We start from the raw sequence: 16298 nt of genomic DNA on the forward strand, positions 1-16298 counted from the left end.
TGTCTGCGTGGGTTTCCTCCCACAGTCCAAAGATGTGCGGGTTAGGTTGATTGGCCATGCTAAATTGACCCCAGTGTCAGGGGAATTAGCAGGGTAAAGATGTGGGGTTATGGGGATAGCCTGGGTGGGATTGTGGTCGGTGCAGACTCGATGGGCCTGTATAATCAATAATGAATGTCCTTCTGCACTGTAGGGATTCTATGGTTCTATGAATCCAGAGACCTCATTTAATTCTGGTAAGAGGAACAGGAGAGCAAAGAGAACTTAAAATGGCCCAGAATTTTTGGAGTTCAGGTAGATTTGTGTGAATTATATCCAAATTATTGGATGCTTTGTGAGATCACATTCTAATGAATAACAGTGGCACAATGTTTAGGGCACTGCTGCCTCACAGCGCCGGGGATCCTGGTTCGATTCCCGGCTTGGGTCACTGTCTGTGCGGAGTCTGCATATACTCCCCGTGTCTGCGTGGGTTTTCTCCGGGTGCTCCGGCTTTCTCCCACAATCCAAAGATATGCAGGTTAGGCGGATTGGCCATGCTAAATTGCCCCTTAGTGTCAGGGGGACTAGCGAGGGTAAATGCATGGGGTTATGGGGATAGGGCCGGGAGGGGATTGTGGTCGGCGCAGACTTGATGGGCCGAATGGCCTCCTTCTGCATTGTAGGGGTTCTGTGAATTCGATGTTGAGACTGGAAGGCTGTAGCGTATCTAGCCGGAAGATGAGACGCTGTTCCTCCAGTTTGCGCTGAGCTTCACTGAAACTGAGTACTGACACCCTGATAAAATTCAGCACAGGACCCGGAAAGCTCCACTCAGCCACTGTGGAAGCTGCTACCTAGCTTGGTGATGATTGCGCACACTAAAAAATTAAATAAACAGTGACGACTGCAGTCCTCAAGGACAACACTGATCTCTGGTGAGTCCTGCAGATAACTGACACTGCAGAAAAATAGAGTGGGCCCAGTGCAACTACAATCTGTAATAATTAACCTGTATAATCAATAATGAATGTTATTCTATTTGGGCCAGTGCATCAGGCAGTGACGGCAGCTGGAAGCCAGGAGGGTCAAGATGGAAATCTTGGTGACTCTTCTCCTGAGTGCCGGAATAGTTATGGTAACGGTCGCCGTGCCAATTATCAAAACTCCACCGGTGGAGCAGGAGCCACTTCCTACTGCTGTGACTTCACAGGGAGAGGATAGAATCGCAAACAAAACTTCACGAGTGTTCAACGCCCTGAAAAAGGTTTTAAAGTTTATTTATTATTGTCACAAGTAGGCTTACATTAACACTGCAATGAAGTTACTGTGAAAATCCCCCCGTCGCCACACTCCGTCGCCTGTTCGGGTACACTGAGGGGGAATTTAGCACGGCCAATGCACCTAACCAGCATGTCTTTCGGACTGTGGGAGGAAACCGGAGCACCCGGAGGAAACCCACGCAGACATGAGTGCCGGAATTTTACCGCCTCGCCCACCCGAGGCTCGTAAGATCCCGCTCGAGGCCAGCGGAGAATTCTGTGAGCCTCCTCCGCCCAGAATCGGAACGCACAAACTTCACACAGACAGTGATCCAAGCCGGGAATCGAACCCGGGTCCCTAGTGCTGTGAGGCAGCAGTGCTAACCACTGTACCACCAGTGTGCAATGGACAGCATAGGGAAAAAGCAGGGCCTCAAGTCCACGCCAATTTGCATTGATGTAGAAAGATGTATGGATGTTCAAATCTGAAGTGAATTTGCAGAGTGGTGCAAAAAATGTCGTGATAATGGGGGGGGGGGGTTAAATTATTCTAATATAAACCTTTCTTCAGAGAGAGTTCTTCTTCTCCTTGTTTTAAGTCTGTGTGGATAGAGGTTTGCCCTGTTGAACTGTCCATCACAGAGGCCTTTAACTTGGGTCTCCCCTTTAGATCTGTGGACAAACAGGAACACAGAGATGAGGCATCCATGCAGTGCCGCACAATTTACACTCTTTCCCTCAGATTCGGCTCAAAAACCTGTTCCACGGCAAATTTCTGGAAGTGAGGGCTGATAATGAGGATGACAGGGCATGTGGGAACTTCATGAATGATGGGACCAGCAGCGTAATTCCTTAACGAATGAAATTTAAGGATTGAGATGAGGAGAAGGTGGGCAAGTTAGATTCCAATCAGGTATAAGAAGAACTAGAGGGAAAGAAAAATTGGATTGAGAGAGAGGGAGAGAGAAAAAATGGAGACAGAAACAAGAACAAAAATGAGAAATTAGTAACTTTAACATTTTATGTGTTGTTCCCAACAATTTATTACCTGTAGGAATGAGACTTCACAATTTAAATTGAGCCAGAGATCAAACAGCATTGCAGGACATAGAGTTCCTTTTAAATAAACGACACTTTAGGGCAGGCGATGGCCTAGTGGTATTATCACTAGACTATTCATCCAGAAACTCAGCTAAATCCCGCCACGGCAGATGGTGGAATTTGAATTCAATAAAAAAAATCTGGAATTAAGAATCTACTGATGACCATGAAACCATTGTCGATTGTCGGAAAAACCCATCTGGTTCACTAATGTTCTTTAGGGAAGGAAATCTGCCGTCCCTACCCGGTCCGGCCTACATGTGACTCCAGAACCACAGCAATGTGGTTGACTCTCAACTGCCCTCCAAGGGCAACTAGGGATGGGCAATAAATGCTGGCCCAGCCAGCGACGCCCATGTCCCATGGATGAATAAAAAAAAACTTACACATTAAATATAGCCCTGACTTTGTGAGTTTAATCGCAAGTGATACGCATGTGCAGCAATATCTTTAAACCCATGGCTGGATGCTGTCATTGCAAGATGAATGATGGAACAGCAGAAATCCAGCCTGGGAATGGAGGGATACAAACGATTGGCCTAGTTGGACCAAGGAGCGGCACAGGTTTGGAGGGCCGAAGGGCCTGTTTCCTGTGCTGTACTGTTCTTTGTTCTGCCTGGGATATTTCTCTTCCTCCCGGCAAGGTGCTGGATGATTTTCCAAATTAATAATGGTGAGCACCATTGAATGTTTCTTCAGAAATAAATTTTAGACAAACATATCTTTCATTGTTCAGTTAACCCCAGAATAACTAGCCATCGACATGGAGTAAGGAAGACCTTAGTCCCCTTCTGGTGGGTCTCCTCTGCACCTTCTCTGGAGCCTTTGCTTCATTCCCAGGGCAACATTCCACCCCCTCCGGCATATTTCCATTGGCGGAGACGGCTCGCCAGTGTCCCGTCCTGTCAATGTCTGTGGCCTTTGGTGTGGCTTGCTCATTCCGCCACCGGGGAATCTACTGTGGTGAGGGGAGGAGTCGCCACCGGCGGGACTGGAAGATCCCACTGGCGGGAAGGGCTGGAATAATCTGGCTCCTAGAGTGTGGTGCCCAGGATTGTACACAGTACTCGGTTAGCCTTCACGAAGAGATTGGAATATGAGAGTAAAGGAGAATTGCTCCAATTATATAGAAACCACACTTGGCCTGCCTTGTCCAATTGTGGTTTCCTTGCTAAAGAAAGATGTATTTACCTCAGACGGAGTACTGAAGCTTAGAATGATATTTTCCTGGAAGAAGGAGGTTATCCTATGAGGAGATGAAGTAGAATGGACCTACTCCCTTGAGCTGGGAAGAATACATGGCAATCTCATTGAAGCATATAAAGTTCATAAAGGGTTTTACAGGAGGCTGATGTTTCCCTGGTTGGAGTGTCCAGAACACAGGGGGCAGGATCTCAGGATAAGGGGTCGGCAATTTAGCACTGAAATTAGGAGAAATTTCTTCACTCAAGTGGTTGGGAAACTTTGGAATTCTCCATCCCAGAGTGTGCTGGGCGCTCAGTTGTTGAGCAAGTTGAAGTCAGAGATTTGTATATTAATGGGATGAAGGGATAAGGGGATAGTCCGGGAAAGTGGAGCTGGGGCAGATGATCAGACATGATCTTACTGAATAAAGAACAAACAGAGGTACACACAGGAACAGGCCCTTCGGCCCTCCAAGCCTGTGCCGATCATGATGCCCTAACCAAACTAAACAAAACGTTCTGCCCTTACTCGGTCCGTATCCCTCTATTCCCTCCCTATTCATGTACCCGAGCATTCATCCAGATGCCTCTTAAATGTTGCTAATGTGTCTGCTTCCACCACCTCCTCTGGCAGCGCGTTCCAGGCACCCACCACTCTCTGCGTGAAAAACCTCCCCCGCACATCTCCCTTAAACTTTCCCCCTCTCACCTTGAGCCTGTGCCCCCTTGTAATTGACACTTCCACCCTGGGAAAAAACCTCTGACCATCCATCCTGTCTCTGCCTCTCATCATTCTGTAGACCTCTATCAGGTCTCCCCTCAGCTTCCATCTTTCCAGTGAAGTCAATCTTAGTTGAATGGTGGAGCAGGCTCGAAGAACCGAATGGCCTAAAAGTTTAAAGTTTTTAAAGTTTATTTATTATTGTCACAAATAACGCTTACATTCACACTGCAATGAAGTTACTGTGAAAATCCCCCAGTTGCCACACTCCGGCGCCTGTTTGGGTACACTGAGGCAGAATTTAGCATGGCCAATGCACCTAACTTTCTTCCCACAGTCTTTTGGACTGTGGGAGGAAACTGGAGCACCAGGAGGAAACCCACGCAGATGCCGGGAGAATGTGCAAACTCCACATCGACAGTGACCCATGCTAGGAATTGAACCCGGGCCCCTGGCGCTGTGAGGTAGTAGTGCTAACCACTGTGCCACCATGCCATCCTACTCCTGCTCCTAAGTCAGATGCTCCTAGGATGCCCATTAACGATTGGTTATTTCATCTGTTTGACAACGCTGGAGTCACTTATTGCTTTAGAGCTGCACAAACCGGCTTAAATTGGCAGCATTAGCGCTGACAAAGCTCAGTTCTGACTGCCTTTGGATTACCATGGAAACCTGCCTGGCTTCATTTCTATGACATTAATATTGAGGCAACCAGTTGAATTTAACACTGCAGAAAAATAAATGAGAAAGTCCAGTCCAGCTAAAATAGGCAAAGATCAATTCTTAGACAAGTCATTGGAAATTAATGAAGGAAGATTCTGGGTCTTCACTCAAACTCACTCAAAACCCATTCAGAGTTAAAATCAGGTCCTGTGTATGGTTTCCTTCCAGATTCTTCCAGAAATAACCTTTGAGGATAATTGTATGCGTTTCCGCTTTGGTCTCATCTGCCGTTTGGAACCTGGTTCACTAGAGGTAACTGACCTTTTTTGCTTTCCATTGGAAATAGTACAGGATGCCAACACTCTTTCATTACCTCTCTAAATCAAAAGTGGCCATCACACTGGCTGATGTGCAGGTCAGGCTAAAGGCTACTTATTTATATTTCTTAAGAGAAGTAAAGTTATACAGAAGCAAAAAAAAAAGAGAATATGGGTGGTGCAGTGGCACGGCGCTTAGTACTGCTGCCTCACAGCTCCAGGGACCTGGGTTCAATTCCTGGCTTGGGTCACTGTCTATGTAGAGTTTGTACATTCTCCCTGCATCTGCGTGGGTTTCCTCCGGGTGCTCCGCTTTCCTCCCATAGTTCAAAGATGTGCGGGTTAGGTTGATTTGCCATGCTAAATTGCCCCTTAGTGTAGGGGATGTGTAGGTCAGAGGGATTAGCAGGGTAAATGTGTGGATTTGTGGGGATAGGGTGGGGTGGACTTGTTGCCGGTGCAGACTCGATGGGCCGAATGGCTTCCTTCTGCACTGTAGGGTTTCTATGATTCTATGATGATGATTAAATGGCAATATATTACCTTAATTTTCACTAATAGGCTTTCTGAGTTCAAGGTAGAAAAAAAAGAGTATTTATGGGCCAGGATTTTATGTTCCAGGGATAATTCAGGAAATTATAGGCCGGTAAGCCTGACGTCAATGGTGGGGAAGCTTTTGGAGAAGATACTGAGGGACAGGATGTATGCACATTTGGAGAAAATGGACTAGTTCGTGACAGGCAGTGTGGTTTTGTGTGGGGAAGGTCATGTCTCACCAACTTGAGTTTTTTGAAGAGGTGACAAAGATCATTGATGAAGGAAGGGCTGTGGATGTAGTTTATATGGACTTTAGAAAGGCATATGACAAGGTTCCACATGGCAGACTCGTACAAAAACTAGTATATATAAATGATCTGGAGGAAAATGTAGGTGGTCTGATTAGTAAGTTTGTGGATGGCAGGAAGATAATGGTGCCAGGGTATTGTCAGAGGGTACAGATAGAAAAGGTCTCGTGGGTATTGACTGTGAGGAAAGTTGAATAAACTAGGATTTCACTGGAAAGACAGAGGCTGAGGGGAGCCCTGAAATTATGAGAGGCATAGACAGGGTGGATAGTCAGAGGCTTTTTCCATGGGTGGAAGTGACAATTACAAGGGGGCACAAGTTAAAGGTGAGAGGGGGAAAGTTTAAGGGAGATGTGTGGGGATAGTTTTTCATGCAGAGAGTGGTGGGTGCCTGAGGAGGTGGTGGAAGCAGGCACATTAGCAACAAGGATATAGATAGATTGGAGACTTGGGCACAGAAATGGCAGGTGGAGCTTAATCCAGACAAATGCGTGGTGATGCATTTTGGAAGATCAAATTTAGGTGTGAATTATACTGTAAATGGCAGAACCCTCAGGAACATTAACATACAGAGGGATCTGGGCGTGCAAGTTCACAGTTCCCTAAAAGTGGCACACAAAGGGGCCAAGGTGATTAAGAAAGCATATGACATGCTTGCCTTCATCAGCCGGGGCATTGAGTACAAGAGTTGGGAAATCATGTTGCAGCTATATAAAACCTTGGTTAGGCCGCATTTGGAGTATTGCGTGCAGTTCTGGTCACCACACTGCCAGAAGGACCATGGAAGCTTTGGAGAGAGTGCAAAGAAGGTTCACCAGGATGTTGTCTGGTCTCGAGGGTGTTGGCTATGAGGAGAGAACAAAGCAAAGAACAAGAACAAGAACAAAGAACAAAGAACAATACAGCACAGGAACAGGCCCTTCGGCCCTCCAAGCCCGCGCCGCTCCCCGGTCCAGGATTGAATCCTGAATCCAGGATCCCCGCCCAATTTTCCAGCCTATCTACATACCAATATCCTATCCACCGAGCTGTCCCTCACAGCTACGATGCTTTGTTCATTACAACCTATTAACTTACCCCCACCCCCCCATTCCAGACCATGTGATCTCCAGGGAGAGGCGAAAACCCAGAGGTTGAATAAACTAGGATTGTTTTCACTGGAAAGACAGAGGCTGAGGGGGGACCTGATAGAGGTCTACAGAATGATGAGAGGCACAGACAGGGTGGATGGTCAGAGGCTTTTTCCCAGGGTGGAAGTGTCAATTACAAGGGGCACAGGTTCAAGGTGAGAGGGGGAAGGTTTAAGGGAGATGTGCGGGGGTAGTTTTTCACGCAGAGAGTGTTGGGTGCCTGGAACGCGCTGCCAGAGGAGGTGGTGGAAGCAGGCACATTAGCAACATTTAAGAGGCATCTGGATGGGTCCATGAATAGGGAGGGAATAGAGGGATACGGACCGAGTAAGGGCAGAAGGTTTTTTTTAAGTTTAGTTAGGGCATCATGATCAGCACAGGCTTGGAGGGCCGAAGGGCCTGTTCCTGTGCTGTACTCTTCTTTGTTGTTTGTTCTTATCCGGTGGGATATTATAGTCCCCCTGAAGTGAATGGCAATTTGAATGGCCTCTGGGTGGGGGGTTGGCAGGGGAGAGTGGTGGTGAAGACACACTGTGGCGGTGCCCAAAATCCTGGCCCGAATTACTTTCCCCTCCGGCAGTGAAGAAAATCAGTGTGGACTTGAAGGCAAAATGGCTGAATTCTGTGTTCTAAAACGGTGTGAGTCTATGAAATGGAATACACAGACTCAGAGGCAGGACTTGTAAAAATAATGTTTATGCGCAGAAAAACTGCAGGAAGAATATATTCAAATCTATAACTTCTGTTCCAGTTTGACCAAGTTCGTTGCTTACTAATAAAACAATACACATAAAACAATGACAAGGTATTTTCCTTTATTTTAGCGACTGGGTCAGACAGCTAGAGTGGACAGAGTGGAAACTTAGCCCATGGAATAAGAAGTTTGAGGATGTCCACCGTCACCTGTGGACTTAACGATCGAATTAGATGTGGCATTGTTCCTCGGATGGGTATCTATGGGCGTTTACCTGATATGTTGGTGTTACACAGAATTGTGCACCACAGAAGCTTTGTAAACAAAGGAAAGCTTAATAAAAAAATGTTTCTTATGTACACAATGTTTGTTTAACTCTTTTCTTTCCCGCACAGTATAATTACCTAGAGTCATAGAGGTTTACAGCATGGAAACAGGCCCTTCGGCCCAACTTGTCCATGCTGCCCAGTTTTTTAACCACTAAGCTAGTCCCAATTGCCTGCATTTGGCCCATATCCCTCTATACCCATCTTACTCATGTAACTATCTAAATGCTTTTTAAAAGATAAAATTGTACCCGCCTCTACTACTGCCTCTGGCAGCTCGTTCCAGACACTCACCACCCTCTGTGTGAAAACATTGCCCCTCTGGACACTTTTGTATCTCTCCCCTCTCACCTTAAACCTATGCCCTCTAGTTTTAGACTCCCCTACCTTTGGGAAAATATATTGACTATCTAGCTGATCGATGCCCCTCATTATTTTCTAGACCTCTATAAGATCACCCCTCAGCCTCCTACACTCCAGAGAAAAAAGTTCCAGTTTACCCAGCCTGTCCCTATAACTTAAACCATCAAGTCCCGGTAGCATCCTCGTAAATCTTTTCTGCACTCTTTCCAGTTTAATAATATCCTTTCTGTAATAGGGTGACCAGAACTGCACACAGTATTCCAAGTGTGGCCTTACCAATGTCTTGTACAACTTCAACAAGACGTCCCAACTCCTGTATTCAATGTTCTGATCAATGAAACCAAGCATGCCGAATGCGTTCTTCACCACTCTGTGAATTAGACGGAATGTACAGCACAGAAAAAGGTCATTTGATCCAATTCAGCCCACGCTTTATTTATGCTTCACACAAGTCTGCTGCCACCCATCTTCATTTAGCCCGATCAGCATGTTGTATTCTTTCCCCCTCATATACTTACCAACACTCCATCGATAGCACCTTCCAAACCTGCAACCTCTACCATCCAGGTGGACAAGGGCATCTCATGGGGACACCATCACCTGTAAGTTCCCCTCCAAGGTTATGAACGTAGCCCAGTCCATCACTCAAACCAGCCTCCCATCCATTGACTCCGTCTACACTTCCCACTGCCTCAGAAAAGCAGCCAGCGTAATCAAGGACCCCACGCACCCCGGACATTCTCTCTTCCACCTTCTTCTGTCGGGAAAAAGATACAAAAGTCGGAGGTCACGTAACATAGAAACAATGAGACTAGGAGCAGCAGTGGGCCACTTCGCCCCCCCGAGCCTGCTCCAGCATTCATTATGAGCATGGCTGATCATCAAATTCAAATTCTGATCCCACCTTCCCACATATCCCTTGACCCCTTTAGCCCCGACTCAACCAACTCAAGAACAGCTTCTTCCCTGCTGCCACAGACTTTTGAATGGACCTACCTCGCATTAAGTTGATCTTTCTCTACACCCCAGCTATGACTGTAAAACTACATTCTGCATCCTCTCCTTTCCTTATCCCCATGTACTCTATGAACGGTATGTTTTGTCTGTATAGCGCGCAAGAAGCAATACTTTTCACTGCACACCAATACATGTGACAATAATAAATCAAATCAAATCAAAAACAACTCACCACCCTAACTTGGCAATATATTGGCTGTTCCTTCACTATCGCTGGGTCTCTGGAACTCCCTCCCTAACAGCACTGTGGGTGTACCTACACCACATGGACTGCAGCAGTTCAAGAAGGCAGCTCACCACCACCTTCTCTGGGCAATTAGGAATGTGCAACACATGCTTGCCTAGCCAGTGACTCCCACATCCTGTGAAACAAAATCTACTGGCCCTTTAAATACATCTTGCAACTGATCTCTATGTTCGTTAGATTCCAGATTCACATCACTCTCAAATGAATGAAGTCTCTCTTGAATTCCTGTTGGATTTATTAGTGACTATCTTATCCTAAGAAGGCTTTTGGCATGCTGGCCTTCATCAGTCAGGGCATTGAGGAAAGAAATTGGGAAGTTATGTTGCAGTTGTACAGGGCCTTGGTGAGGCCGCACCTGGAGTTTCGTGTTCAGTTTTGGTCGCCTTGCTATCAGAAGGCACAGTGGCACAGTGGTTAGCATTGCTGCCTCACACTGCCGGGGATCCGAGTTCGATTCCCAGGTTGGGTCGCTGTCTGTGTGGAGTTTGCACATTCTCCCCATGTCTGCATGGGTTTCCTCTGGCTTCCTCCCATAGTCCAAATATGTGCGGGTTAGGTGGATTCGCCATGCTAAATTGCCACTTAGTGTCAGGGGGATCAGCAAGGTAAATACGTGGCATTATGGGGATAGGGCTTGTGTGGAAGTGTGGTCAGTGCAGACGCGATGGGCTGAATCATAGAAATCATAGAAACCCTACAGTGCAGAAGGAGGCCACTCGGCCCATTGAGTCTGCACCGACCACAATCTCACCCAGGCCCTACCCCCACATATTTTACCCACTAATCCCCCCAACCTATGCATCCCAGGACTCTAAGGGGCAATTTTTTTAACCTGGCCAATCAACCTAACCCGCACATCTTTGGACTGTGGGAGGAAACCGGAGCACCCGGAGGAAACCCACGCAGACACGAGGAGAATGTGCAAACTCCGCACAGACAGTGACCCAAGCCGGGAATCGAACCTGGGACCCTGGAGCTGTGAAGCAGCAGTGCTAAACACTGTGCTACCGTGCCGGCCTTCTGCACTGTAGGGATTCTATTCTATGACATTTCCGTTGTCAGCCCCTCACCCACTCTGAATCCGTGACGGGTGGGGCGGTAGAATTCCAGTGGGTGTCATTTCTCGATGGAATGTTGGTAATATTACATATGGCACTAACTCTGTGCAGTGGGTAGGTTTTGAATGGATTAAAATTGAACCACCATGTCTCTGAAAATCCGAAATCTAAAATTTCAGGAACAATTGGACAGATAGACGGCCTTCAAGATGAGTGAGTTATAATTGCTAGTCTTCTCTCTCTGGAAGCTGGAAGCCAAGTCAGCATGAAATTATGCCAGATAGATTCTCGCATGTAGATTATGCAAGTTCAGCTGATCGGAACTGGAACTGAGCCCACAGTGGAGTCATTAGGACAGGTGACCAAAAGCTGGTTCCAAGATGTGGATTTTTAAGGGATGTTTGAGTGGAGGAGAGGGATAAAGAGAGGATATTTCAGGGTTTAAAGTCAAGGTGACTGAAGTTACAGCCACCAATGTTGGGACAAAGTAAGTGGGGAAATGGAATCATAAAATCCTACAGGAGGCCATTCAGCCCATCGAGTCTGCACCGACCACAACCCTATCCAGGCCCTACCCCCATAGCCCCATGCATTTACCCTAGCTAGCCCCCCTGACACTAAGCGGCAATTTAGCATGGCCAATCCACCTAATCTTAACCTAATCTTTGGACTGTGGGAGAGCACCCGGAGGAAACCCACGCAGACACGGGGAGAATGTGCAAACTCCATACAGACAGTGACCCAAGGTGGGATTCGAACCCAAGACCCTGGCTCTGTGAGTCAGCATTGCTAACCACTGTGCCACCGTGCCGCCCACAAATCCACATGGAGGACGGACGCGCAGATCTTAGATAGTTTGCGGGGCTGGATGAGATAACGGAGATGGGGATTTTTTATTGAGCGAATGCCAATCCCCAAAGCCAAATGATAGCCCTCTCATTTTTTTTCAAGTTTATTTATCAGTGTCACAAGTCGGCTTACATTAACACAGCAATGAAGTTACTGTGAAAATCCCCTAGTCGCCACACTCCGACGCCTGCTCGGGTACACTGAGGGAGAATTTAGCATGGCTAATGCACCCTAACCAGCACGTCTTTCAGACTGTGGGAGGAAACCGGAGCACCCGGAGGAAACCCATGCAGACATGAGGAGAACATGCAGACTCCACACAGACAGTGAGTCGAGGCTGGAATTGAACCCGGGTCCCTGGCGCAGTGAGGCAGCAGTGCTAACCACTGTGCCGCCCCTCATGTGGCGTTATGAGGATAGGGCCTGGGTAAGATGCTCTGTCAGAGAGTCGGTGCAGACTCGATGGACTGAATGGCCTCCTTCTGCACTATAGGGATTCTATTCTATTCTACGATGGGTGCCCTGCCTGGATGGAAGAGGGTGACTGAAAGGTGAATTGATGGAAATGATTTTTGGGCTGCTCCAAGACAGCCAGTCAGGCTCCAGCACCTCCGACTGGAATGACAGAAATTGATCCTCGCTGTCGTTTCCTCCCATCTGGTACAGTGTTCAGCACTGAGAGATTTGGTGAGGTGATCGACTATATCAGATAACTCATATCCCTTCAGGAGGACTGCACTCTCTGCAGGCATGGGATGTTAGGCCACAGCTAGAATATTGTGGGCAGTTCTGGTCGCCACTCTATAGGAAGGATGTGAATGCACTGGAGAGAGTGCAGAGGAGATTCACCAGGGTTGGAGAGTTTCAGCTATGATCTTTAATCTATGCCCCTTGGTTATTGTCCCCTCTACTAAGGGGAAAAGTTCCCCATAATTTTGTACACCTCAATCTGGACCCCCTCAACCTTCATTTTGGCAGGCCGAATAGGATGAAAGAATATAATATTAAGGGTAAGACGCTTGGCAGTGTGGAAGATCAGAAAGATCTTGGGGTCCGGGTTCATAGGACGCTCAAAGCAGCGTCGCAGGTGGAGGCTGTGGTTAAGAAGGCGTATGGAATACTGGCCATCATCAATAGAGGAATTGAGTTTAGAAATCGGGAGATAATGCTGCAGCTGTATAGGACCCTGGTCAGACCCCCCCTGGAGTACTGTGCCCAGTTCTGGTCGCCTCATTACAGAAAGGATGTGGAAGCCATAGAAATGGTGCAGAGGAGATTCACAAGGATGTTGCCTGGATTAGGTGGCATGCCTTATGAGGATAGGTTGAGAGAGCTAGGTTTTTTCTCCTTGGAGAGGCGAAGGATGAGAGGTGACCTGATAGAGTGTATAAGATGCTGAGGGGTATTGATAGAGTGGATTCTCAGAGGCTTTAATCCAGGGCTGAAATGGTTGCCACAAGAGATCACAGGTTTAGGGTGCTGGGAGTAGGTACAGAGGAGATGTTAGGGGTAAGTTTTTCACTCAGAGGGCGGTGGGTGCATGGAATCGCCTGCCGGTAGTGGTGGTGGAGGCGGATTCGATAGGGTCTTTTAAGAGACTTTTGGATAAGTTCATGGAAGTTAGTAAGATAGAGGGTTATAGGTAAGCCTAGTAGGTAGGGACATGTTCGACGCAACTTGTGGGCCAAAGGGCCTGTTTGTGCTGTAGCTTTTCTATGTTCTATGTTCTCTGCTCTAAGGAAAACAACCCCAGCCTAACCAGTCTGTATAGTGCACGAGAAACAATATTTTTCACTGTTTCCCAGTATGTGAGAGAATAATAAATCAAATAAAAAGTTAACGGACTCATAGAATCCTACAGTGCAGAAGAAGGCCATTGAGCCCTAAATTGCCCCTTAGTGTCAGGGGGACAGGCTAGGGTAAATGCATGGGGTTATGGGGATAGGGCCTGGGTGGGATTGAGATTGGTACATACTTGATGGGCTGAATGGCCTTCTTCTGCACTGCAGGATTTTATGAGTCCAATAACTTTTGATTTGATTTATTATTCTCACTGGGAAACAATGAAAAATATTGCACTATACTGACGAAGCATACCGTACATAGAGAAGGAAAGGAGAGACTGCAGAATGTAGTGTTACAGTCATAGCTAGGGTGAAGAGAAAGATCGAGTTAATATAAGGTAGGTCCATTCAAAAGTCTGAAACAAAAAAACAGAACAACTCTTAGCTCTGACGTAGTGTCACCCAGGCTGGAAATGTCGACGCTTTTCTCTCTCTCCAGGATGCTCCCATCCCTTGCTCAGATTTTCCAGCATTTTTTGTTTTTGTTTCAGATTCCAGCATCCGCAGTAACTTGCTTTTACCATTCAAAAGTCTGATTGGCAGCAGGGAAGAAGCTGTTCTTGAGTCGATGAGTACATGTTTTCAGACTTTTGTAACTCCTCATCATTTTCTCTCAGAAAGTGTCCTTTAACTTTCTCTGCAGGCTATCTGCGTGGAAAGAGAGGGGAAAAAAAGTTCACAAAGGTATTCCTGAAGGAATCCCATCAAATTATTAGATGTGAATAAAAGCAAATTATTGCGGATGCTGGAATCTGAAACCAAAGTGGGAGATATTTATACTGCAGGGTGTGGGATTGAAAGGAGAGTCATAGCCACAAAAAAAACACATAGACACAAAATTATTAGGTGTGCTGGTTAGTTGCAATAGCCTTGCTAAACGCTTCCTCAGTGGACACGAACAGGCGCTGCAGTGTGGCAGCTTGGGGATTTTTACAGTAGCTTCATAGAAACAATACAGTACAGAAGGAGGTCATTCAGCCCATCGAGTCTGCACCAACAACAATCCCACCCAGGCCCTATTCCGAAGGGCAGCATGGTGGCACAGTGGTGAGCACTGTTGCCTCACAGCACCAGGGACCCGGGTTTGATTCCCGGCTTGGGCCACTGTCTGTGTGGAAGTTTGCACGTTCTCCCCGTGTCTGCGTGGGTTTCCTCCGGGTGCTCCGGTTTCCTCCCACAGTCTGAAAGATGTGCTGGTTAGGTGCATTGACCCGAACAGGCGCCGGAGTGTGGCGACTAGGGGATTTTCTCAGTAACTTCATTGCAGTGTTAATGTAAGCCTGACTTGTGACTAATAAATAAACTTTAACCCCCACCTATTTACCCTGCTAATTCCCCTGACACTAAGGGGAATTTAGCATGGCCAATCAATCCAACCAGCACATCTTTGGAGTGTGGGGGGAAACCGGAGAGCCCGGAGGGAACCCACGGAGACACGGGGAGAACGTACAGACTCCACACAGACAGTGACACGAGCCGGGATTGAACCTGGGTCTCTGGCGCTGTGAGGCAGCCGTGCTAATCACTGTGTTGCCCACACTTCTTTGCAGTGTTAATGGAAAGCGACTTGTCACACTGGTCAATAAAAGGCCGTTGCCCTTTTAAATCCCAGCCTGTGGTCCCCACCACGGCGCGGACTGCGCAGGCGCGCCGCCGTTGCTACCCAGCTGCTTCCCTCAGCAACGGCGCGGATGCAACCAAACGTGATTGTGGTTGTCAGCGCTGAGTGACAGGCGGCGCGGCCAATCGCAGTGCGGGAAGGACCAGAGCGGCCTATCGGTGGCGAGCTGCGGCAGAGGGGCGGGTCTTCCGCCAGCAAGTGTGTGCGGCGGGCGGGAGGCTGGGGAAAAGTTGGCGCAGCTGAGGCCGGGCTCGGGGGCCGGAGGAGGAGGCGGCAGAGCGGGGCACACAGCCGCCCCCAGCCCCGGCATGGACACCGTCAGCGTGGAGGAGGCGGCCGCCGCCCTGGTCAGGGAATACCTGAGCCGCAAGGTGAGAGAGGGAATGGGGAGAGGGAGATTGGGGATAGAGAGAGAGAGGGGAATGGGGAGAGAGAGAGAGAGAGGGAATGGGGATAGAGAGAGAGAGAGAGGGAATGGGGATAGAGAGAGAGAGAGAGAGAGGGAATGGGGATAGAGAGAGAGAGAGGGAATGGGGATAGAGAGAGAGAGAGGAATGGGGATAGAGAGAGAGAGAGGGAATGGGGATAGAGAGAGAGAGAGAGGGAATGGGGATGAGAGAGAGAGAGAGAATGGGGATAGAGAGAGAGAGAGAATGGGGATAGAGAGAGAGAGAGGGAATGGGGATAGAGAGAGAGAGAGGGAATGGGGATATGAGAGAGAGAGGGAATGGGGTATAGAGAGAGAGAGGGAATGGGGAATGGGGATAGAGAGAGAGAGGGAATGGGGATAGAGAGAGAGAGGGAATGGGGATAGAGAGAGAGAGGGAATGGGGATAGAGAGAGAGGGAATGGGGATAGAGAGAGAGAGGGAATGGGGATAGAGAGAGAGAGGGAATGGGGATAGAGAGAGAGAGAGGGAATGGGGATAGAGAGAGAGAGGAATGGGGATAGAGAGAGGATGAGGGGAGGTGTGTTGTGTGTGTTTTGTTGTTGTTTTTAAAATGGAAAGAGAGAGAGAGTGAAATGGAAAGAGAGAGAGAGTGAAAATGGAAAGAGAGAGAGAGTGAAAAATGGAAA

At 47.8% G+C, this 16298-nt stretch overlaps 1 long non-coding RNA gene across 1 annotated transcript in view; it reads right to left on the reverse strand.

Annotated features, from left to right (window-relative positions):
* Positions 1 to 227: 227 nt before the first annotated feature.
* Positions 228 to 16298, reverse strand: part of LOC144504374 (uncharacterized) — a 58911-nt gene continuing 42840 nt past the window's right edge. The window contains exons 3-4 of the long non-coding RNA XR_013499616.1: positions 1862 to 1913; positions 228 to 233 (exon numbers count right to left, since the gene is read on the reverse strand). This is a non-coding gene — a long non-coding RNA (uncharacterized LOC144504374). The remainder of the gene's footprint in view (positions 234 to 1861; positions 1914 to 16298) is intronic.

This window comes from Mustelus asterias, chromosome 2 (assembly GCF_964213995.1).
Source record: "Mustelus asterias chromosome 2, sMusAst1.hap1.1, whole genome shotgun sequence".
Taxonomy (NCBI): domain Eukaryota; kingdom Metazoa; phylum Chordata; class Chondrichthyes; order Carcharhiniformes; family Triakidae; genus Mustelus; species Mustelus asterias.